Source organism: Primulina tabacum, chromosome 10, assembly GCF_025594145.1.
Source record: "Primulina tabacum isolate GXHZ01 chromosome 10, ASM2559414v2, whole genome shotgun sequence".
Taxonomy (NCBI): domain Eukaryota; kingdom Viridiplantae; phylum Streptophyta; class Magnoliopsida; order Lamiales; family Gesneriaceae; genus Primulina; species Primulina tabacum.
In genome coordinates, this window is record NC_134559.1 from 16,039,641 (window position 1) to 16,062,564 (window position 22,924).

A 22,924-nucleotide genomic window follows, 5' to 3' on the forward strand; every position below is an offset into this window, starting at 1 on the left:
GCTATAACTTCATGGTTCTGATTGGGCGAGAGCAGTGCCACGTGTTGTCCATTGCCGCCCGCGCCACACGTAGTAGAGGGATATAAGAATAAACATCCCACTCAATGTCGTGTTCGATCATACCAGCACTAATGCACTGGATTCCATCAGAACTCCGAAGTTAAGTGTGCTAGTGCTAGGGCAGTACTAGGATGGGTGACCCCCTGGGAAGTCCTCGTTTTGCACCCCTTTTCGTGTTTTTCTATTTTTGATTACTTGTTGACAGACGATTTTCGGCTCAAATCATCTGAATATCGATCGGCACTAGATAAGACATGTGAAATCAACGTAGCTCGGGCTCTGTCGGATTTGGAAAAAATTGTAGCCTAATTTGATTGTAAACGGGAAAACGAACGAGACTCTTTACTCCGCAATGAGCTGGCAAGATTTTAGCCGAATTCCTTCTCTAAGACCCTATAATTTGCGATTTTCCGCTTTTGTTAAGCTTCCGTTTCTTCGAGAAATCCGCTTAGGAAGTCCGAAATTGGATTCCGATTCCATTTTATCGTATCGCAGGCATAATAATAACTTTACATTCGCTAATTTTTTTTCCTATTTTTTTTCTATTTTCTGGGAACATTTAGCAATTTTTTTTGTCGTGAGCCGGTTCTGTGCGGAAGGGTAAGACGCAGATTACTCCGGAGACGGTTAACTCATTAAAAACAATTATTTCGACTGTTTTATCAATAATTTACGTAAACGGTCGCGACACGAGGACTTCCGAGGGAGGTCACCCGTCCTAGCTCTGCCATCGCGCCAGAACGCTTAACTTCATGGTTCTGATTGGGCGAGAGCAGTGCTGTAATGATCATGGGCCATTAGGCTGAACCAACAAAGGCCTCTGCCCATACCCACGCACCACTACTGGTCATGGGTCGTTAGGATGGTCCAGCGTGGGGCAATGCACCGTCACTCATAGAATATCTCACCCCTGGTAAGTGGTTTCTTTCTCCTTCCCTAACACTTGAACCCAGGACCTCCAGACTTAAGTACCTAGATTCCTAAGTGTTGGTACCAGTTGAGAATTTAGTCTTTTTATATTATTTTAGCCCTTATGAACCACGACTCGACCCCCGTGAACCATTTTTCAATTTTCCCAAGTTTTAAAAACTCTAATGACCCAAAATCTTCGACCCCGAGCCATCTCTTGATTTTCACGAGTTACCCCCGAACCATGTTGATCCAAAACTTGACCAACATCCTAAAGTACCCTACTGGACCCATATATCCCACGTAAAACACCCCTAACCAAAAAAACGAGCCCCATACTCCTCTACCATAAGCTGGCCGAGAAATCCTTGTTGGACAAGGACTCTTGATCAAGCTTCCCTGCCCCTACCAACGAACCCAGCCACCAAACCAACCTGTTGTGCACTCCCTAAGGACTCTAAGGACTCGACCTGACCTAGCCCAGGCCCCCTGGACCACGCCCATCAGCCTGCAACAAGCCCAGAACCCTACACGCAATTCCCCTTGATTCTCGGGCGGGAGTCATAGCTTGCTAGGACTCCTTCCCAGCCCTTGAATGCGAGTCCTAGCATGGCTAGGACTCTCTCCCTAACTCACCCACAACCTTGGTTAACCCGTGGAACCAGCCAACCAAGCCCTAGCCCCTGCAACAATAAAACCGAACCCCTTTGCTCCATGACAGAAGGTTGCTGCACAGCTTGTGTTCTATTTCGTGTGTGGTGTTAAGGTGATTATCTAGGACTCTAAATCCCGTGTAAAATCATGCCTAAATATAACCTATATCATGGCAGCTCTTATATACATGTAAAGGACAAAAGTTTGAATCAAAATCATGCTTGGAATTTCATGGATTGCATAAAAACGAAAATAATTCAAAGTGTCACTTGTTTCCCAAAATTTTCATGCATAAAAATATAATATGATGTGATGATGGTTTGAAGGGAAGAATATGTGAGCCTATGCATAATTTACGCACGAAAAACCATTGACGACGACGAAGAACGGAGCAAGAACCTTGGCTAAGACTTTCCCTTGGCAACGCTCGAAAGTTTGCCTCAATTTTTAAGAATGTGTGTGCCGTGCAATCTAGGTATTTTCAGAATTGTGGCCGTGTGCTTTTGAAATAATCGTAGGTTTATGGGAAAGGTGTACATATTATATACTTAATTAAACACTAACAAGGCTTTAGGCCTATTAAGCCCCTAATTAAGCCCATTAGTCTTTAATTAGAATTAAATAAAATGTTAGTAAAGTTTTGGTAAAAATAGTTTGGGAATTAAATAGCGGGGTTGCCAAAAAATTCGTATTTTTTTATTGAAAAACCCACACCGATAAAATTTACGTCCCGACGTATAAAATCAACATGCAAGTATCGAAATTTAAGGGACCAAAATGCAATATTTCAAAAGATTGGGGACCTAAGGGCAATTTACGAACGTTTAAGGGCTGAATCAAAATTTTCGAAATAATATAAGGATTTATTTGTTGTCCATCGCCACCCGCGCCACACGTACTCGAGGGATATAAGAATAAACATCCCACTCAATGTCGGGAGCGATCATACCAGCACTAATGCACCGGATCCCATCAGAACTCCGAAGTTAAGCGTGTTTGGGCGAGACCAGTAATAGGGTGGGTGATCCTGTAGGAAGTCCTCGTGTTGCACCCTTTTTTGTGTTTTTCTATTTTTGATTACTTGTTGACAGACGATTTTCGGCTCAAATCATCTGAATCTCGATCGGGACCAGATAAGACATGTGAAATCAACGTAGCTCGGGCACTGCCGGATTTGGACAAAATTGTAGCCTAATTTGATTGTAAACGGGCAAATGAACGAGACTGATTACTCTGCAATGAGCTGGCGAGATTTTAGCCGAATTCCTTCTTTAAGACCCTCTAATTTGCGATTTTCAGCTTCTGTTAAGCTTTCGTTTCCTCGAGAAATCCGTTTAGGAAGTCCAAAATTCGATTCCGGTTCCATTTTATCGTATCCTAGGCATAATAATAGCTTTACATACGTTATCTTCTTCTTCTTATTTTTTTTTCAATTTTCTGGGATCATTTAGCGATTTTTGTTGTCGTGAGCCGGTTCTGTGCGGAAGGGTATGACGCAGATTACTCCGGAGATGGTTAACTTATTAAAAACAATTATTTCAACAGTTTTAGCTATAATTTACGTAAACGGTCGCGACACGAGTACTTTCCAGGGAGGTCACCCATCCTAGCTCTGGCATCGCGCCAGAACGTTTAACTTCTTGGTTCTGATTGGGCGAGAGCAGTGCCGCGTGTAACGTCCCGAAAATCGAAAAGTCCACAGAAACCACATGCATGCAAATTATTAAATTATTTGGTATTTCATTAAATTATTTTAAAGCATAAAATGTATTTTTATTTTATTAAATTGTGTTTAATTATTTTTATGCATTTTATGCATAATTCATGCATGGTAGAATTTATTCCATACATTTTATAAGTTCATGCATTAAGGTTTTTAAGTTGCATTTCGCTCTTGAACGAGGATCAGAGACCGGAGAATTTTCAAGAAAATTATTTTTATTACACGATTAAGTTCTATTAATTAATACAAGATGTTTTAAAGGTGTTTTTCAAGAATTGAGATTTATTGGGTATTTTTATCTGCAGAATTTTATTTTTACCCGGTAAGCAAATTTTATCGAATCAGGGGACTTTTTGAGGGTTCGGCTAATATTTTCAGAAACTTTTCATCACGAAATATTTTTCGGGAGTGTGTTTGGACTTAATGAGACTACATTTAAGCTTGTTGGGCTTAAAATCCTTTTTAAATCTTTAATTAGAAACTTATGGCCTATTATATTTTAATTAACTACCTAATAAATCCCTATGGACCCACTACACCTAACATTACCCTCCCCAATCATCCGACACCCTCACTCCCATCTCAACATTTTCATAGACATCCCAGCAGCTGAAAGCACGGCCATTTCCATTCAAGGCGTAATAAAATTCTCCGACTTGATTACCGACGCTCGTTCTTCGGTTTTCTAGCGAAATATTTTCACCAGGCACGCTCTATATCATTCTTCTGCATCATACACGTTTTATATACTGAGTTTGGTGTTCATGCATGAAAAGTTTCGATCCAAGCTTGTCTATGGAAGATCTTTGATTTTCTTGTGTTTATTGCATTCTTTTTGTTTCAAGTCTCACATTTTCTTGAATTGTGCAAGGAGGCTGCCGTTTTGTTGATGCTAAGGGACTGTTTAGAGCAGGTTAGTGGAGTCATGAGGCTGGTGTAAGGTTCGGTAGGTTTGGATTGAAGGCCGAGATGTGTAGCGGCTTGGGGTTTCTCGTTTTCTTTGTCTAGATCGGTGGGTAGGTGAAGTCTGGTGGTGCAAGGGCGACTCTAGACCTTGAATAGACTCTGGTGGGTCTGAACCATGGTCTGGAAATGCACGAACGCTGCTGGTCTTGTCCTAGAAGCCGCAAGGGAAGAGTTGGACGAGTTGGGTTCGATTGGTGTTGTGGGGAGTGTAGCGATAGGGTGATCTACGCCTGATGCATGAGGCTGATGGCGTGGGTGCAGTAGGTTCAGGGGAGCCCTATGGTGGTCTAGGAAAGGCTGAGACGTGCCTGGTTCCATCGGTGTTGGGCTAAGACGCGAGAATAGGGAGGTAGTGTAGTAGGGTAGGCGAAAGGGGAAGAGGCTGATTTCCAGCATCTTGTAAGGTCTGATCGAATGGTTTAAGCGACGGGTATGGATGTTTATAAGACCTTTTAAGTGTTTATTAGGTGTGGTAAAAAGTTGGGAAAAATACGGTTAAGTTTCGAGTCGATTCGGCTTAAAACCAGGACACCGGTCCAAGTTTTAAAACAATTCGGTTAAGTTATAAAATGGGCTCGAGTTTACGTCTAGGGATGCTTTTAAATATGTTTTGGGATATTTTAAGTAATTTGGTAAGCTTCGGATCAAAATAATGAGTTTTAGATTTAATCCGGGATTTAGTCGCAACACGAAACGTTAACTACAGAATTAATTGAAACGCTAGATTTAAGCTTAATTAAATTATGAAAAATTATATTTAAAGTCAAATAATTATAAGAAGTCTAAGTTTTTAATTTGGGAATTTTATGCTAAGGTTTGGTTTAATTCGGGATTAAAGCGCGTTAATATGTTATGTTTAAAAATTAATTTAAAATTCATCGATTTAAGCCAAATAAAAATATGGAAAAATTTTTGTAGGCTTAAATAATTATTTGGGACATGTTAGAGTCAATGGAATTAAGAAAATGTCATACGTCTAAGGGCAAAATGGTAATTTTTGGGTTTCTAGGGGCAAAATGGTCATTTTGCACTCGGGGTTAGATGTTGGTCCTGGCAGCGCCATGAGCACAAATTTACTATATTTTAAAGTTTTATGCATCATGATCACGATTTTTAATATTTTATGAAAATATACGTTGCATGCTTGGTTTAAAGGAAAAATTACGTATATGCATGTTTTTATTAAGTGGTGAATATCATGATGTTTTTGAAGGATGGGAGTTGGTTGTGACTGACGATGTATATGTATACGATGATAGGATTGGAGATATCGTGAGGGAAAAGGCCCTAGAGGGAGCCCGTTTACGGGAGAAGGTCCCAGAGGGAGCCCGACGATCGTATTTCCATTGACATGATATGAGATATGATGAGCTGAGGCCAAGGCTCAGTGGACGGGTAATGCTGTCGCTGATGTCCCCGCCGCCGGGTACCACGGTTTTATAGATGGATCCATCGATAGAGCTGATAAGATAGAGCTGATACGAAAGTCACAACTAATAAACTGAATTCAGTTAAAAAGAAAATGTTTAAGTTTATGATGACATGATTTAATACGATATGATTTGATACGACATGTTTATATCATGTTTTAAAGTTTATGAAAGGTATGTTGGCATTATGATTTTACAATACACGTTTATGTTATGCTTTTAAGTTCATGAAAGATATGTTGAGTATGATATTTTTCACTGCTGTGTGCTATGTATATGTACTTGTTATTCCTGGTATAGGTGTGTAGATTCTTTAGACTCACTAGGCGTGTGTGATGCAGGTAAGCTAAATGTTGAGGAGACTATAGGTGCCGAACTCTGAGTAGGCAGACCTGGTGCGATGACACGACCCGAGGACCACATGTTTTCCGCATTACGATTTATGAGATTGGGAGGAAATGAATATTTTCACACGTTGATGATTTTAAGATTTTTATTAGTTTATGTTTTCGTATGATTGTAGATGAGTTTGGTTATTTTTTTACTGTCAAATTATTACGATTATTTTAAATGTTATTTCGAAAATGCGAGCTTTTATTTAAAAAAAATGTCCAGTAGAATTTTAAAAATGAGTGAGACGTTACAGTTGGTATCAGAGCAAGGGCCATGTATAGGGTTGTGCCACCGCCAGTTTCTGCAGCTCAGTCTTCAAGCCTCAAGTCTGTAAGCTTTTATGATTTCAATGTTTTCAATGTTTTACTCATATCACCTGCATGTTAACATGATTTACGCTTTATGATGATTTATTGTATATGTTTAACTGCTTTTATGATTTAAGGATTTACTGTTTTAAAAACTAGATTAAATTGCATGTTGGTTACGTTTGGAATTGGACGTGTCTAAGAATTCGAATATTGGTCTTTAGGAGAAGTGGATAATGATTTGATTATACCGATTTTTAGGTTAGAAGTACTGATGTTCTACTCTTTGGGGGTAATAAGTTAATCTTGAAAGTTATGAATGCTTTTGGGACTTGTTGATAGTTCGTGGTTGCTAGTTGAATTAATTTTTGATGAATCCATACGAGAATTAATGATTAGAAAACTACGACGATCTTTGTAAGTATAAAAACGTAGAATTTATTTAGGATGCATGCTCTACCTAATGGGACCTAAGGATTTAATTGAATTGATTGAAAATTTAAAGGACCTAATTGTAATAACCAATAATTGAGGACCTGAGTGCAACAATAAAATTCTAAGGGACTATTTCGAATTTACCAAACTTTGGGATTAAATTTTTAGTTTTGAGAATTTTAAGGTTTAATGAGGCCAAGTCGAAAATTTTATGGAAAAAAAATGCAAATTTCGAGGGGTTATAAAGCCAAAATTGTAATCTTTGACAATTTTAAGGACCAAATTGTAAATTTTGAAATTTTGAGGATTAAAATTCGAACTTTTGAGGAACACTTGGGTAAAATCAGTAATTTTCGAGGTTATGATAATTGATCTTGGGTCTAATAAAGTTAAGATTATTGAATTTTATGTTACGAGAAACCTATAAAATGGGATTAGGAACGCCAAGAACTTATGGGTAATTTTTGGATTCTCGAGATTAAGAACAAATTCGGATAATATTCGAGGAAAGTAAGAACTAATTTTGAAATTTTTAAGAAATTTAGGGATTTGTTTAGCAGTAATTGAGAATTGAATGGTTTAAATGATAAGACTTTTCGGTGATTTGAGCTTGAAGAGATAATTAGAACTTGGTTAAAATCTGGGTTATAATGTAATAAGGAATGACAATCAAGGGCATTGTAGGATGATTCAATATTGGGCTTGAAAATCTAAATGTTAATGGAATAAGACAATGGAAAAAAATTAAGAATTTAGAGTGATAACAATTTAAGGTAAAGTGATCATTTAGTCAAGTTACAAGATTAGACATTAAGTTAACTTATTTTTGAAGACTTAAGGTTTGATGTAGCATAAGTTTTAATCATGATCTTAAGAGTTAAAATTATATCTTTGTTGGAATTTAAATTTTTCTAGAAAGTTGGGTATGTTTGATGGTTAGGTTACTCGATAGATGCATGTAAGAATTGAGGTAGACACCTCGTCTTGAGGAATTTTTGGTAAGTTATTAAGAAACTTGAGAATAAGTGAATATGTGTGTTGGAATTATGTTATCTAATACTATTTGGGTCGTGTAAGCTTGAATTTTAAGTTTATGGAATACGTGTTCATACGGAAATTTTGGGTGAAAAAATAATAATAATAATAATAAAAAAGAATTAGTTGTGTTCAACATAAGTTATCAATTAATGAATATTAAGATTTTTATAGAGTGAGAAATCTAAAAAGCTTGATATGGGGATTCTAGAACTCTATGGAGTATAAGTGAAGTTGATTTATTAGAGTTAGTCTAAGGCTCCCATGGGATGACTTAATAAGTTTTATACGCTAGTATGTATGAAGCATTGAGAATACATAAGAATGCAACATTCATTTCAACGAGGAAAGTCCAAGGGCCTTAAGCCTCAACTAAATTGTAATTGGGAAGAAAATAGTTTAAGCATGTGATTGATGATAGAAGTGTTTTATTAATTAGGTAGAAGTTCGATAGTTTTATGGATTAACGCTACTCGAATTTAAAGATTTGCAACAATTTAATATTTGGGATGTACTTGTAAATAATTAAGTTACGTAAGTTTGGTGCTATAAGATAAAGATTCGATTCAAGGATCTTAGGCGAATATCATTATGGGTTTGAGATAAGGTTTAACTTTTAAGTGTATCACCGAAGATATAAGTCGATCAGTAAAATCTTGGTGTTAAGATTTCTTAAGTTGCATAAATGATAATGTAATAAGTTGATGAACATTACGGGTATAGTATAAGAAAAGTAAGACGCAATAAAATTCGAACTGCCATTTCTAATATTGGGAAGTTTGAGAAAAGTCGGAATTTGAGGCATGAGTAGAATAGAACTAAGTCGCAATAAGTCGTTCTAGGTTGCAATTCGCAAATAAGGATTTCAATAGGCAAAATAATTAGGATTGAGATGACATAAGTACATCATAAGATTTATTATTTTATTACAGTAGCACAGCGGAAACGTGGAATATTGAGATTCTAGAATTAAGAGTCTAAACTTTGGGATTATCAAGGATAAGCGAATTTCGCGGACGAAATTCAATTTAAGAGGGGAAGATTGTAACGTCCCGAAAATCGGAAAGTCCACGTAAACCACATGCATGAAAATTATTAAATTCTTTGGTATTTCATTAAATTCTTTTAAAGCATAAAATGTATTTTTATTTTATTAAATTGTGTTTAATTATTTTTATGCATTTTATGCATAATTCATGCATGGTAGAATTTATTCCATACATTTTATAAGTTCATGCATTAAGGTTTTTAAGTTGCATTTCGCTCTCGAACGAGGATCAGAGACCGGAGAATTTTCAAGAAAATTATTTTTATTACACGATTAAGTTCTATTAATTAATATAAGATGTTTTAAAGGTATTTTTCAAGAATTGAGATTTATTTGGTATTTTTATCCGCAGAATTTTATTTTTACCCGGTAAGCAAATTTTATCGAATCGGGGGATTTTTTGAGGGTTCGGCTATATATTTTCAAAAACTTTACACCACGAAATATTTTTCGGGAGTGTGTTTGGACTTAATGAGACTACTTTTAAGCTTTTTGGGCTTAAAATCCTTTTTAAATCTTTAATTAACAACTTATGGCCTATTATGTTTTAATTAACTACATAATAAATCCCTAAGGACCCACTACACCTAACATTACCCTCCCCAATCAGCCGACACCCTCAATCCCATCTCAACATTTTCATAGAAATCCCAGCAGCTGAAAGCACGGCCATTTCCATTCAAGGCGTAAAAAAATTCTCCGACTTGATTCCCGACGCTCGTTCTTCGGTTTTCTTGCGAAATATTTTCACCAGGCACGCTCTATATCATTCTTCTGCATCATACACGTTTTATATACTGAGTTTGGTGTTCATGCATGAAAAGTTTCGATCCAAGCTTGTCTATGGAAGATCTTTGATTTTCTTGTGTTTATTGCATTCTTTTTGTTTCAAGTCTCACATTTTCTTGAATTGTGCAAGGAGGCTGCCATTTTGTTGATGCTAAGGGACTGTTTAGAGCAGGTTAGTGGAGTCATGAGGCTGGTGTAAGGTTCGGTAGGTTTGGAGTGAAGGCCGAGATGTGTAGCGGCTTGGGGTTTCTCGTTTTCTTTGTCTAGATGGGTAGGTGAAGTCTGGTGGTGCAAGGGCGACTCTAGACCTTGAATAGACTCTGGTGGGTCTGAACCATGGTCTGGAAATGCACGAACGCTGCTGGTCTTGTCCTAGAAGCCGCAAGGGAAGAGTTGGACGAGTTGGGTTCGATTGGTGTTGTGGGGAGTGTAGCGATAGGGTGATCTATGCCTGATGCATGAGGCTGATGGCGTGGGTGCAGTAGGTTCAGGGGAGCCCTATGGTGGTCTAGGAAAGGCTGAGACGTGCCTGGTTCCATCGGTGTTGGGCTAAGACGCGAGAATAGGGAGGTAGTGTAGTAGGGTAGGCGAAAGGGGAAGAGGCTGATTTCCAGCATCTTGTAAGGCCTGATCGAATGGTTTAAGCGACGGGTCTGGATGTTTATAAGGCCTTTTAAGTGTTTATTAGGTGTGGTAAAAAGTTGGGAAAAATACGGTTAAGTTTCGAGTCGATTCGGCTTAAAACCGGGACACCGGTCCAAGTTTTAAAACAATTCGGTTAAGTTATAAAATGGGCTCGAGTTTACGTCTAGGGATGCTTTTAAATATGTTTTGGGATATTTTAAGGAATTTGGTAAGCTTTGGATCAAAATAATGAGTTTTGGATTTATCCGGGATTTAGTCGCAACACGAAACGTTAAGTACAGAATTAATTGAAACGCTAGATTTAAGCTTAATTAAATTATGAAAAATTATATTTAAAGTCAAATTATTATAAGAAGTCTAAGTTTTTAATTTGGGAATTTTATGCTAAGGTTTGGTTTAATTCGGGATTAAAGCGCGTTAATATGTTATGTTTAAAAATTAATTTAAAATTCATCGATTTAAGCCAAATAAAAATATGGGAAAATTTTTGTAGGCTTAAATAATTATTTGGGACATGTTAGAATCAATGGAATTAAGAAAATGTCATACGTCTAAGGGCAAAATGGTAATTTTTGGGTTTCTAGGGGCAAAATGGTCATTTTGCACCCGGGGTTAGATGTTGGTCCTGGCAGCGCCATGAGCACAAATTTACTATATTTTAAAGTTTTATGCATCATGATCACGATTTTTAATATTTTATGAAAATATACGTTGCATGCTTGGTTTAAAGGAAAAATTACGTATATGCATGTTTTTATTAAGTGGTGAATATCATGATGTTTTTGAAGGATGGGAGTTGGTTGTGACTGACGATGTATATGTATACGATGATAGGATTGGAGATATCGTGAGGGAAAAGGCCCTAGAGGGAGCCCGTTTACGGGAGAAGGCCCCAGAGGGAGCCCGACGATCGTATTTCCATTGACATGATATGAGATATGATGAGCTGAGGCCAAGGCTCAGTGGACGGGTAATGCTGTCGCTGATGTCCCCGCCGCCGGGTACCACGGTTTTATAGATGGATCCATCGATAGAGCTGATAAGATAGAGCTGATACGAAAGTCACAACTAATAAACTGAATTCAGTCAAAAAGAAAATGTTTAAGTTTATGATGACATGATTTAATACGATATGATTTGATACGACATGTTTATATCATGTTTTAAAGTTTATGAAAGGTATGTTGGCATTATGATTTTACAATACACGTTTATGTTATGCTTTTAAGTTCATGAAAGATATGTTGAGTATGATATTTTTCACTGCTGTGTGCTATGTATATGTACTTGTTATTCCTGGTATAGGTGTGTAGATTCTTTAGACTCACTAGGCGTGTGTGATGCAGGTAAGCTAAATGTTGAGGAGACTATAGGTGCCGAACTCTGAGTAGGCAAGCCTGGTGCGATGACACGACCCGAGGACCACATGTTTTCCGCATTACGATTTATGAGATTGGGAGGAAATGAATATTTTCACACGTTGATGATTTTAAGATTTTTATTAGTTTATGTTTTCGTATGATTGTAGATGAGTTTGGTTATTTTTTTACTGTCAAATTATTACGATTATTTTAAATGTTATTTCGAAAATGCGAGCTTTTATTTAAAAAAAATGTCCAGTGGAATTTTAAAAATGAGTGAGACGTTACAGTGCGTGTTGCACCCCTTTCCGTGTTTTTCTATTTTTGATTACTTGTTGACAGACTATTTTCGACTCAAATCATCTGAATCTCGATCAGGACCAGATAAGACATGTGAAAGCAACGTAGCTCGGACACTGCCAGATTTGGACAAAATTGAAACCTAATTTGATTGAAACGGGCAAACGAACGTGACTCATTACTCCGCAATGAGCTGGCGAGATTTTAGCCGAATTCCTTCTCTAAGACCCTCTAATTTGCGATTTTCCGCTTCTGTTAAGCTTCCGTTTCCTCGAAAAATCCGCTTAGGAAGTCCGAAATTCGACTCCGGTTCCATTTTGTCGTATTCAGGCATAATAATAGCTTTACATTCGCTATTTGCTTCTTCTTATTTTTTTCTATTTTCTAGGAACATTTAGCGATTTTTGTTGTCTTGAGCAGGTTTCGTGCGGAAGGGTATGACGCATATTACTCCGGAGATGGTTAACTCGTTAAAAACAATTATTTCAACTGCTTTATCCATAATTTACGTATACGATCGTGACACGAGGACATACCAGGGAGGTCACCCATCCTAGCTCTGCCATCGCGCCAAAACGCTTAACTTCATGGTTCTGATTGGGCGAGAGCAGTGCCGCGTGTTGTCCATCGCCGCCTGCTCCACACGTACTCGAGGGATATAAGAATAAAAATCCCACTCAATGTCGGGTGCCCCTTTACGTGTTTTTCTATTTTTGATTACTTGTTGACAGAAGATTTTCGGCTTAAATAATCTGAATCTCGATTAGGATTAGATAAGACATGTGAAATCAACGTAGCTCAAGCACTACCGGATTTGGACAAAATTGTAGCCTAATTTGATTGTAAACGGGCAAACGAACGAGACTCATTACTCCACAAGAAGCTGGCGAGATTTTAGCCGAATTCCTTCTCTAGGACCCTATAATTTGCGATTTTCCGCTTTTGTTAAGCTTTCGTTTCCTCGAGAAATCCGCTTAGGAAGTTCGAAATTCTATTTCGGTTCCATTTTATTGTATCTCACGCATAATAATAGCTTTACATTCACTATTTTCTTCTTCTTATTTTTTTTTCTCTTTTCTGGGAACATTTAGCAATTTTTTTTGTCGTGAGCCGGTTCTGTGCAGAATGGTATAACGCAAATTACTCCGGAGACGGTTAACTCATTAAAAACAATTATTTCGATTGTTTTAGCCATAATTTACGTAAACGGTCGCGACACGTGGGCTGCCAGGGAGGTTACCCATCCTCGCTCTGCCATCGCGCCAAAACGCTTAACTTCATGGTTCTGATTAGGCGAGAGTAGAGCCGCGTGTTTTCCATCACCGTCCGCTCCACACTTACTCGAGGGATATAAGAATAAACATCCCACTCAATGTCGGGTGTGATCATACCTGCACTTATGCACCGGATCCCATCAAAACTCCGAAGTTAAGCGTGCTTGGTCAAGAGCAGTACTAGGATGGGTGACCCCCTTGGAAGTCCACGTGTTGCACCCCTTTCTATTTTTGATTACTTGTTGACAGACGATTTTCGGCTCAAATCATCTGAATCTCGATCGTGACCAGATAAGACATGTGAAAACAACGTAGCTCGGACACTGCCGGATTTAGACAAAATTGCAGGCTAATTTGATTGTAAACGGGCAAACGAACGAGACTCATTACTCCGCAATGAGCTGGCGAGATTTTAGCCGAATTCTTTCCCTAAGACACTCTAATTTGCGATTTTCCGTTTCTGTTAAGCTTCGGTTGCCTCGCGAAATCCATTTAGGAAGTCCGAAATTCGATTCCGGTTCCATTTTATCGTATCCCATGTATAATAATAGCTTTACATTCGCTATTTTCTTCTTCTTATTTTTTTTCTATTTTCTGTGAACATTTAGCGATTTTTGTTGTCGTGAGCCGGTTCGGTGCAGAAGGGTATGACGCAGATGACTTCGGAGACGGTTAACTCATTAAAAACAATTATTTCGACTGTTTTAGCTATAATTATGTAAACGGTCGCGACACAAGGACTTCCAAGGGAGGTCACCCATCCTAGCTCTGTCATCGCGCCAGAACGCTTAAATTCATGGTTCTGATTGGGCGAGAGCAGTGCCGCGTGTTGTCCATCGCCGCCAGCTCCACACGTACTCGAGGGATATAAGAATAAACATCCCACTCAATGTCGGGTGCGATCATACCAGCACTAATGCACCGAATCCCATCAGAACTCCGAAGTTAAGCGTGCTTGGATGAGAGCAGTACTAGGATGGGTGACCCCCTGGGAAGTTCTTATGTTGCACCCTTTTTCGTGTTTTTCTATTTTTGATTACTTGTTGACAGACGATTTTCGGCTCAAATCATCTGAATCTTGATCGAGACCAGATAAGAAATGTGAAATCAACGTAGCTCGGACACTGCCGGATTTGGACAAAATTGTAGCCTAATTTGATTGTTAACGGTCAAACGAACGAGACTCATTACTCCGCAATGAGCTGGCGAGATTTTAGCCGAATTCCTTCTCTAAGACTCTCTAATTTGTGATTTTCTGCTTCTAATAAGCTTCCGTTTCCTCAAAAATCCGCTTAGGAAGTTCTAAATTCGATTCTGGTTCCATTTTATCGTATCCCAGGCATAATAATAGCTTTACATTCACTATTTTCTTCTTCTTATTTTTTTTTTCTATTTTTTGGGAACATTTAGCAATTTTTGTCGTCGTGAGCCGGTTCTGTGCGGAAGGGTATGACGCATATTACTGCGGTGACGGTTAACTCATTAAAAACAATTATTTTGACTGTTTTATCCATAATTTACGTAAACGGTCACGGCACGAGGACTTCCAAGAAAGGTCACCCATCCTAGCTCTGCCATCGCGCCAGAACGCTTAACTTCATGGTTCTGATTGGGCGAGAGCAGTGCCGCGTGTTGTCCATCGCCGCCCACTCCGCACGTACTCGAGGGATATAAGAATAAACATCCCACTCAATATTGGGTGCGATCATACCTGCACTTATGCACCGGTTCCTATCTGAACTCCTAAGTTAAGCATGCTTGGGCGAGTGCAGTACTATGATGGGTGAACCCCTGGGAAGTCCTCGTGTTACACCCCTTTTCGTGTTTTTCTATTTTTGATTCCTTGTTGACAGACGATTTTCGGCTCAAATAATCTGAATCTCGATCAGGATTAGATAAGACATGTGAAATCAACGTAGCTCAAGCACTGCCGGATTTGGACAAAATTGTAGCCTAATTTGATTGTAAACTGGCAAACGAACGAGACTCATTACTCCACAAGAAGCTGGCGAGATTTAGGCGAATTCCTTCTCTAGGACCCTCTAATTTGCGATTTTCCGCTTCTGTTAAGCTTTCGTTTCCTCGAGAAATCCGCTTAGAAAGTTCGAAATTCGATTTCGGTTCCATTTTATTGTATCTCACACATAATAATAGCTTTACATTCACTATTTTCTTCTTCTTATTTTTTTTCTCTATTCTGGGAACATTTAGCAATTTTTTTTGTCGTGAGCCGGTTCTGTGCAGAATGGTATAACGCAAATTACTCCGGAGACGGTTAACTCATTAAAAACAATTATTTCGATTGTTTTAGCCATAATTTACGTAAACGGTCGTGACACGTGGGCTCCCAGGGAGGTCACCCATCCTCGCTCTACCATCGCGCCAGAACGCTTAACTTCATGGTTCTGATTAGGCGAGAGTAGAGCCGCGTGTTTTCCATCACCGCCCGCTCCACACGTACTCGAGGGATATAAAAATAAACATCCCACTCAATGTCGTGTGTGATCATACCTGCACTTATGCACCGGATCCTATCAAAACTCCGAAGTTAAGCGTGCTTGGTCAAGAGCAGTACTAGGATGGGTGACCCCCTTGGAAGTCCTCGTGTTGCACCCCTTTCTATTTTTGATTACTTGTTGACAGACGATTTTCGGCTCAAATCATCTGAATCTCGATCGGGACCAGATAAGACATGTGAAAACAACGTATCTCGGACACTGCCGGATTTGGACAAAATTGCAGGCTAATTTGATTGTAAACGGGCAAACGAACGAGACTAATTACTCCGCAATGAGCTGGCGAGATTTTAGCCGAATTCTTTCCCTAAGACACTCTAATTTGCGATTTTCCATTTCTGTTAAGCTTCGGTTGCCTCGAGAAATCCGTTTAGGAATTCCGAAATTCGATTCCGGTTCCATTTTATCGTATCCCATGTATAATAATAGCTTTACATTCGCTATTTTCTTCTTCTTATTTTTTTTCTATTTTCTGTGAACATTTAGCGATTTTTGTTGTCGTGAGCCGGTTCGGTGCAGAAGGGTATGACGCGGATGACTCCGGAGACGGTTAACTCATTAAAAACAATTATTTCGACTGTTTTAGCTATAATTATGTAAACGATCGCGACACAAGGACTTCCAAGGTAGGTCACCCATCCTAGCTCTGTCATCGCGCCAGAATGCTTAAATTCATGGTTCTGATTGGGCGAGAGCAGTGCCGCGTGTTGTCCATCGCCGCCAGCTCCACACGTACTCGAGGGATATAAGAATAAACATCCCACTCAATGTCGGGTGCGATCATACCAGCACTAATGCACCGGATCCCATCAGAACTCCGAAGTTAAGCGTGCTTGGGCGAGAGCAGTACTAGGATGGGTGACCCCCTTGGAAGTTCTCGTGTTGCACCCCTTTTCGTGTTTTTCTATTTTTGATTACTAGTTGACAGACTATTTTCGGCTCAAATCATCTGAATCTCGATTAGGACTAGTTAAGACATGTGACAACAACGTAGCTCGGACACTGAATGATTTGGACAAAATTGTAGGCTAATTGGATTGTAAACGGGCAAACGAACGAGACTCATTACTCCGCAATGAGCTGGCGAGATTTTAGCCGAATTCCTTCTCTAAGACTCTCTAATTTGTGATTTTTCGCTTCTAATAAGCTTCCGTTTCCTCAAGAAATCCGCTTAGGAAGTTCTAAATTCGATTCTGGTTCCATTTTATCGTATCCCAGGCATAATAATAGCTTTACATTCGCTATTTTCTTCTTCTTATTTTTTTTTTCTATTTTTTGGGAACATTTAGCGATTTTTGTCGTCATGAGCCGGTTCTGTGCGGAAGGGTATGACGCATATTACTGCGGTGACGGTTAACTCATTAAAAACAATTATTTTGACTGTTTTATCCATAATTTACGTAAACGGTCACGGCACGAGGACTTCCAAGAAAGGTCACCCATTACGAACGAGACTCATTACTTCACGATGAGCTGGCGAGATTTTAGCCGAATTCTTTTACTAAGACACTCTAATTTGCGATTTTCCGCTTCTGTTAAGCTTCTGTTTCCTCGAGAAATCCGTTAAGGAAAGTCCGAAATTCGATTCCGGTTCCATTTTATCGTATCCCGGGCATAATAATAGCTTTACATTCGCTATTTTCTTCTTCTTATTTTTTTCTATTTTCTGTGAACATTTAGCGATTTGGTTGTCGTGAGCCGGTTCGGTGCATAAGGGCATGACGCAGATGACTCCGGAGGCGTTTAAGTCATTAAAAATAATTATTTCGACTGTTTTAGCTATAATTATGTAAACGGTCGCGACACAAGGACTTCCAAGGGAGGTCACCCATCCTAGCTCTGTCATCGCGTCAGAACGCTTAAATTCATGGTTCTGATTGGGCGAAAGCAGTGCCGCGTGTTGTCTATCGCCGCCCGCGCCACACGTACTCGAGGGATATAAGAATAAACATCCCACACAATGTCGGATGCGAACATACCAGCAGTATTGCACCGGATCCCATCAGAACTCCAAAGTTAAGCGTGCTTTGGCGAGACCAGTACTAGGATGGGCGACACCCTGGGAAGTCCTCGTGTTGCACCTCTTTCCGTGTTTTTCTATTTTTGATTACTTGTTGACAAAAGATTTTTGGCTCAAATCATCTGAATCTCGATCATGACCAGATAAGACATGTGAAATCAAGTAGCTCGGGTACTGCCGGATTTGGACAAAATTTTAGGCTAATTTGATTGTAAACGGGCAAACGAACAAGACTCTTACTCCGCAATGAGCTGGCGAGATTTTAGCCGAATTCCTTCCCTAAGACCCTCTAATTTGCGATTTTCCGCTTCTGTTAAACTTCCGTTTCCTCGATAAATCCGCTTAGGAAGTCCGAAATTCGATTCCGGTTCCATTTTATCGTATTCGAGGCATAATAATAGCTTTACATTCGCTATTTTCTTCTTTTTATTTTTTTTCTATTTTCTGTGAACATTTAGCGATTTTGTTGTCGTGACCCGGTTCGGTGCATAAGGGCATGACGTAGATGACTCCGGAGGCGTTTAAGTCATTAAAAATAATTATTTCGACTGTTTTAGCTATAATTATGTAAACGGTCGCGACACAAGGACTTCCAAGGGAGGTCACCCATCCTAGCTCTGTCATCGCGTCAGAACGCTTAAATTCATGGTTCTGATTGGGCGAAAGCAGTTCCGCGTGTTGTCCATCGCCGCCCGCGCCACACGTACTCGAGGGATATAAGAATAAACATCCCACACAATGTCGGATGCGAACATACCAGCAGTATTGCACCGGATCCCATCAGAACTCCAAAGTTAAGCGTGCTTTGGCGAGACCAGTACTAGGATGGGCGACACCCTGGGAAGTCCTCGTGTTGCACCTCTTTTCGTGTTTTTCTATTTTTGATTACTTGTTGACAAAAGATTTTTGGCTCAAATCATCTGAATCTCGATCGGGACCAGATAAGACATGTGAAATCAACGTAGCTCGGGTACTGCCGGATTTGGACAAAATTTTAGGCTAATTTGATTGTAAACGGGCAAACGAACAAGACTCTTACTCCGCAATGAGCTGGCGAGATTTTAGCCGAATTCCTTCCCTAAGACCCTCTAATTTGCGATTTTCCGCTTCTGTTAAACTTCCGTTTCCTCGAGAAATCCGCTTAGGAAGTCCGAAATTCGATTCCGGTTCCATTTTATCGTATTCGAGGCATAATAATAACTTTACATTCGCTATTTTCTTCTTTTTATTTTTTTTCTATTTCTGGGAACATTTAGCGATTTTTGTTGTCGTGAGCCGGTTCTGTGCGGAAGGGTATGACGCAGATCACTCCGGAGATGGTTAACTCATTAAAAACAATTATTTCGACTGTTATAGCCATAATTTACGTAAACGTTCGCGACACGAGGACTTCCAGGGGAGGTCACCCATCCTAGCTCTGTCATCGCGCCAGAATGCTTAACTTCATGGTTCTGATTGGGTAAGAGCAGTGCCGCGTGTTGTCCATCGCCGCCCGCTCCACACGTACTCGAGGGATATAAGAATAAACACCCCACTCAATTTCGGGAGCGATCATGCCAGCACTAATGCATCGGATCCCATCAGAACTCCGAAGTTAAGCGTGCTTGGACGAGACCAGTACTAGGATGGGCGACCCCCTGGAAATTCCTCGGGTTGCACCGATTTTCGTGTTTTTCTATTTTTGATTACTTGTTGACAGACGATTTTTGGCTCAAATCATCTGAATCTCGATCGGGACCAGATAAGACATGTGAAATCAACATAGCTCAGGCACTGCCGGATTTGGACAAAATTGTAGGGTAATTTGATTGTAAACGGGCAAACGAACGAGTCTCTTACTCCGCAATGAGCTGGCGAGATTTTAGCCGAATTCCTTCTCTAAGACCCTCTAATTTGCGATTTTCCGCTTTTGTTAAGTTTCCGTTTCCTTGAGAAATCCGTTTAGGATGTCCGAAATTCGATTCCGGTTATATTTTATCGTATCCAAAGCATAATAATAGACTTACATTCGCTATTTTTTTCTTATTATTTTTTTTCTATTTTCTAGGAACATTTAGCGATTTTTGTTGTCGTGAGACGGTTCTATGCGGAAGGGTATGACGCAGATTACTCTGGAGATAGTTAACTCATTAAAAACAATTAAAAACAATTATTTCGACTGTTTTAGATATAATTTACGTAAAATGTCACGACACGAGGACTTTTCAGGGAGGTCACCCATCCTAGCTCTGCCATCGCACCAGAATGCTTAAATTAATGGTTCTGATTGGGCGAGAGCAGTGCCGCGTGTTGTCCATGGCCGCTCGCGCACCACGTACTCTAGGGATATAAGAATAAACATCCCACTCAATGTCGGGTACGATCATACCAGCACAAATGCACCGAATCCCATCAGAACTCCGAAGATAATCGTGCTTGGGCGAGAACAGTACTAGGATAGGTGACCCCGTGGGAAGTCCTCGTGTTGCACCCCTTTTCGTGTTTTTCTATTTTTGATTACTTGTTGACTGACGATTTTCGGCTCAAATCATCTGAATAACGATCGGGACCAGATAAGACATGTGAAATCAACATAGCTCGGGCACTGCCGGATTCGGACAAAATTGTAGCCTAATTTGATTGTAAACGGGCAAACGAACGAGACTCATTATTCCACAAATAGCTGGCGAGATTTTAGCCGAATTCCTTCTCTAAGATCCTCTAATTTGCGATTTTCCTCTTCTGTTAAGCTTCTGTTTTCTCGAGAAATCCGCTTAGGAAGTCCGAAATTAGATTCCGGTTCCATTTTATCGTATCCGAGGCATAATATTAGCTTTACATTCACTATTTTCTTCTTCATATTTTTTTTTTCTATTTTATGGGAACATTTAGCGATTTTTGTTGTCGTGAGCCGGTTCTGTGCGGAAGGGTATGACGCAGATTACTCCCGAGACGGTTAACTCATTAAAAACAATTATTTCTACTGTTTTAGCTATAATTTACGTAAACGATCGCGACAGAAGGACTTCCGAGGGAGGTCACCCATACTAGCTCTGCCATTGCGACAGAACGCGTAATTTCATGGTTCTGATTGTGCAAGAGCAGTGCCGCGTGTTGTCCATTGCCGCTCGCGCCACACGTACTCGGGGGATATAAGAATAAACATCCCACTCAATGTAAGGAGCGATCATACCAGCACTAATGCACCGGATCCCATCAGAACTCTGATGTTAAGCGTCATTGGTTGAGACCAGTACTAGGATGGGTGACCCCATGGGAAGTCCTCGTGTAGCACCCCTTTTCGTGTTTTTCTATTTTTGATTATTTGTTGACAGACGATTTTCGGCTCAAATCTTCTGAATCTCGATCGGGACCAGATAAGACATGTGAAATAAACGTAGCTCGGGCACTGCCGGATTTGGACAAAATTGTAGGCTAATTTGATTGTAAACGGCCAAATGAACGACACTCATTACTCCGCAATGAGATGGCGAGATTTTAGCCGAATTCCTTCTCTAAGACCATCTAATTTGCGATTTTTAGCTACTGTTAAGCTTCTGTTTCTCTTGACGCAGATTACTCCGGGGACCGTTAACTCATTAAAAATAATTATTTCGACTGTTTTAGCTATAATTTACGTAAACGGTCGCGACAGGAGGACATCCCAGAGAGGTCAACCATCCTAGCTCTGCCATCGCGCCAGAACGCTTAAATTCATGGTTCCGATTTGGCGAGAGCGGTGCCGCGTGTTGTCCATCGCCGCCCGCTCCACACGTACTCGAGGGATATAAGAATAAACATACCACTCAATGTCGGGTGCGATCATACCAGCACTAATGCACCGGATCCCATCAGAACTCCGAAGTTAAGCGTGCTTGGGTGAGACCAGTACCAGGAAGGGTCACCCCCTGGGAAGTCCTCGTGTTGCACCTCTTTTCGTGTTTTTCTATTTTTGATTACTTGTTGACAGACGATTTTCGGCTCAAATCATCTGAATCTCGATTGGGACCAGATAAGACATGTGAAATCAACGTCGCTCGGGCACTGCCGGATTTGGAAAAATTGTAGCCTAATTTGATTGTAAACGGGCAAACGAACGAGACTCAATACTCCGCAACGAGGTGGCGAGTATTAGACGAATTCTTTCTCTAAGACCCTCTAATTTGCGATTTTCCGCTTCTGTTTCCTCGAGAGGAAGTTCTAAATTCGATTCCGGTTCCATTTTATCGTATCCCAGGCATAATAATAGCTTTACATTCGCAATTTTTTTCTACTTAAATTTTTTTCTATTTACTGGGAACAATTAGCGATTTTTGTTGTCTTGAGGGTTCTGTGGGGAAGGGTATGACGCAGATTACTCCGGAGACGGTTAACTCATTAAAAACAATTATTTCGATTGTTTTATCCATAATTTAAGTAAACGGTCGCGACACGAGGACTTCCCAGGGAGGTCACCCATCCTAGCTCTGCCATCGCGCCAGAACGCTTAACTTCATGGTTCTGATTAGGCGAGAGCAGTGCCGCGTGTTCTCCATCTCCGCCGCTCCACACGTTCTCGATGGATATAAGAATAAACATCCCACTCAATTTCGGGTGCGATCATACCAGTACTAATGCACCGGATCCCATCAGAACTCCGAAGTTAAGCATGCTTGGGCGAGAGCAGTACTAGGATGGGTGACCCCCTTGGAAGTCCTCGTGTTGCACCCCTTTTCGTGTTTTTCTATTTATGATTACTTGTTGACAGACGATTTTCGGCTCAAATCATCTGAATCTCTCTCGATCGGGACCAGATAAGACATGTGAAATCAACGTAGTTCGGGCACTGCCGGATTTGGACAAAATTTTATCTTAATTTGATTGTAAACGGGCAAACGAACGAGACTCATTACTCCGCATCGAGCTAGCGAGATTTTAGCCGAATTCCTTCTTTAAGACCCACTAATTTGCGATTTTCCGCTTCTGTTAAGCTTCCGTTTCCTCGAGAAATCCCCTTAGGAAGTCCGAAATTCGATTTCGGTTCCATTTTATCGTATCCGAGGCATAATAATAGCTTTACATTCGCTATTTTCTTCTTAT

At 40.0% G+C, this 22,924-nt stretch overlaps 9 non-coding genes and 5 pseudogenes across 9 annotated transcripts; all 14 read left to right on the top strand.

Moving 5' to 3' along the window:
- Positions 1-109: 109 nt before the first annotated feature.
- Positions 110-228, top strand: LOC142510409 (5S ribosomal RNA). The gene has a single exon (XR_012808520.1). It is a non-coding gene; the product is annotated as a 5S ribosomal RNA (ribosomal RNA).
- A 2,330-nt stretch (positions 229-2,558) lies between these two features.
- LOC142507792 (5S ribosomal RNA) lies at positions 2,559-2,677 on the top strand. The gene has a single exon (XR_012806037.1). It is a non-coding gene; the product is annotated as a 5S ribosomal RNA (ribosomal RNA).
- A 10,756-nt stretch (positions 2,678-13,433) lies between these two features.
- Positions 13,434-13,552, top strand: LOC142506939 (5S ribosomal RNA). Its single transcript, XR_012805210.1, has one exon. It is a non-coding gene; the product is annotated as a 5S ribosomal RNA (ribosomal RNA).
- Positions 13,553-14,224: 672 nt separating this feature from the next.
- On the top strand, positions 14,225-14,343 carry LOC142514518 (5S ribosomal RNA). The gene has a single exon (XR_012810408.1). It is a non-coding gene; the product is annotated as a 5S ribosomal RNA (ribosomal RNA).
- Positions 14,344-15,027: 684 nt separating this feature from the next.
- On the top strand, positions 15,028-15,146 carry LOC142511591 (5S ribosomal RNA; annotated as a pseudogene).
- Positions 15,147-15,827: 681 nt separating this feature from the next.
- LOC142509655 (5S ribosomal RNA) lies at positions 15,828-15,946 on the top strand. Its single transcript, XR_012807819.1, has one exon. It is a non-coding gene; the product is annotated as a 5S ribosomal RNA (ribosomal RNA).
- A 672-nt stretch (positions 15,947-16,618) lies between these two features.
- Positions 16,619-16,737, top strand: LOC142507416 (5S ribosomal RNA). The gene has a single exon (XR_012805675.1). It is a non-coding gene; the product is annotated as a 5S ribosomal RNA (ribosomal RNA).
- Positions 16,738-17,811: 1,074 nt separating this feature from the next.
- Positions 17,812-17,930, top strand: LOC142511674 (5S ribosomal RNA; annotated as a pseudogene).
- A 679-nt stretch (positions 17,931-18,609) lies between these two features.
- LOC142511675 (5S ribosomal RNA) lies at positions 18,610-18,728 on the top strand (annotated as a pseudogene).
- A 681-nt stretch (positions 18,729-19,409) lies between these two features.
- LOC142510678 (5S ribosomal RNA) lies at positions 19,410-19,528 on the top strand (annotated as a pseudogene).
- A 692-nt stretch (positions 19,529-20,220) lies between these two features.
- On the top strand, positions 20,221-20,339 carry LOC142509383 (5S ribosomal RNA). Its single transcript, XR_012807560.1, has one exon. It is a non-coding gene; the product is annotated as a 5S ribosomal RNA (ribosomal RNA).
- Positions 20,340-21,024: 685 nt separating this feature from the next.
- Positions 21,025-21,143, top strand: LOC142512131 (5S ribosomal RNA; annotated as a pseudogene).
- A 516-nt stretch (positions 21,144-21,659) lies between these two features.
- LOC142515657 (5S ribosomal RNA) lies at positions 21,660-21,778 on the top strand. Its single transcript, XR_012811491.1, has one exon. It is a non-coding gene; the product is annotated as a 5S ribosomal RNA (ribosomal RNA).
- Positions 21,779-22,436: 658 nt separating this feature from the next.
- Positions 22,437-22,555, top strand: LOC142513688 (5S ribosomal RNA). The gene has a single exon (XR_012809620.1). It is a non-coding gene; the product is annotated as a 5S ribosomal RNA (ribosomal RNA).
- Positions 22,556-22,924: the final 369 nt, after the last annotated feature.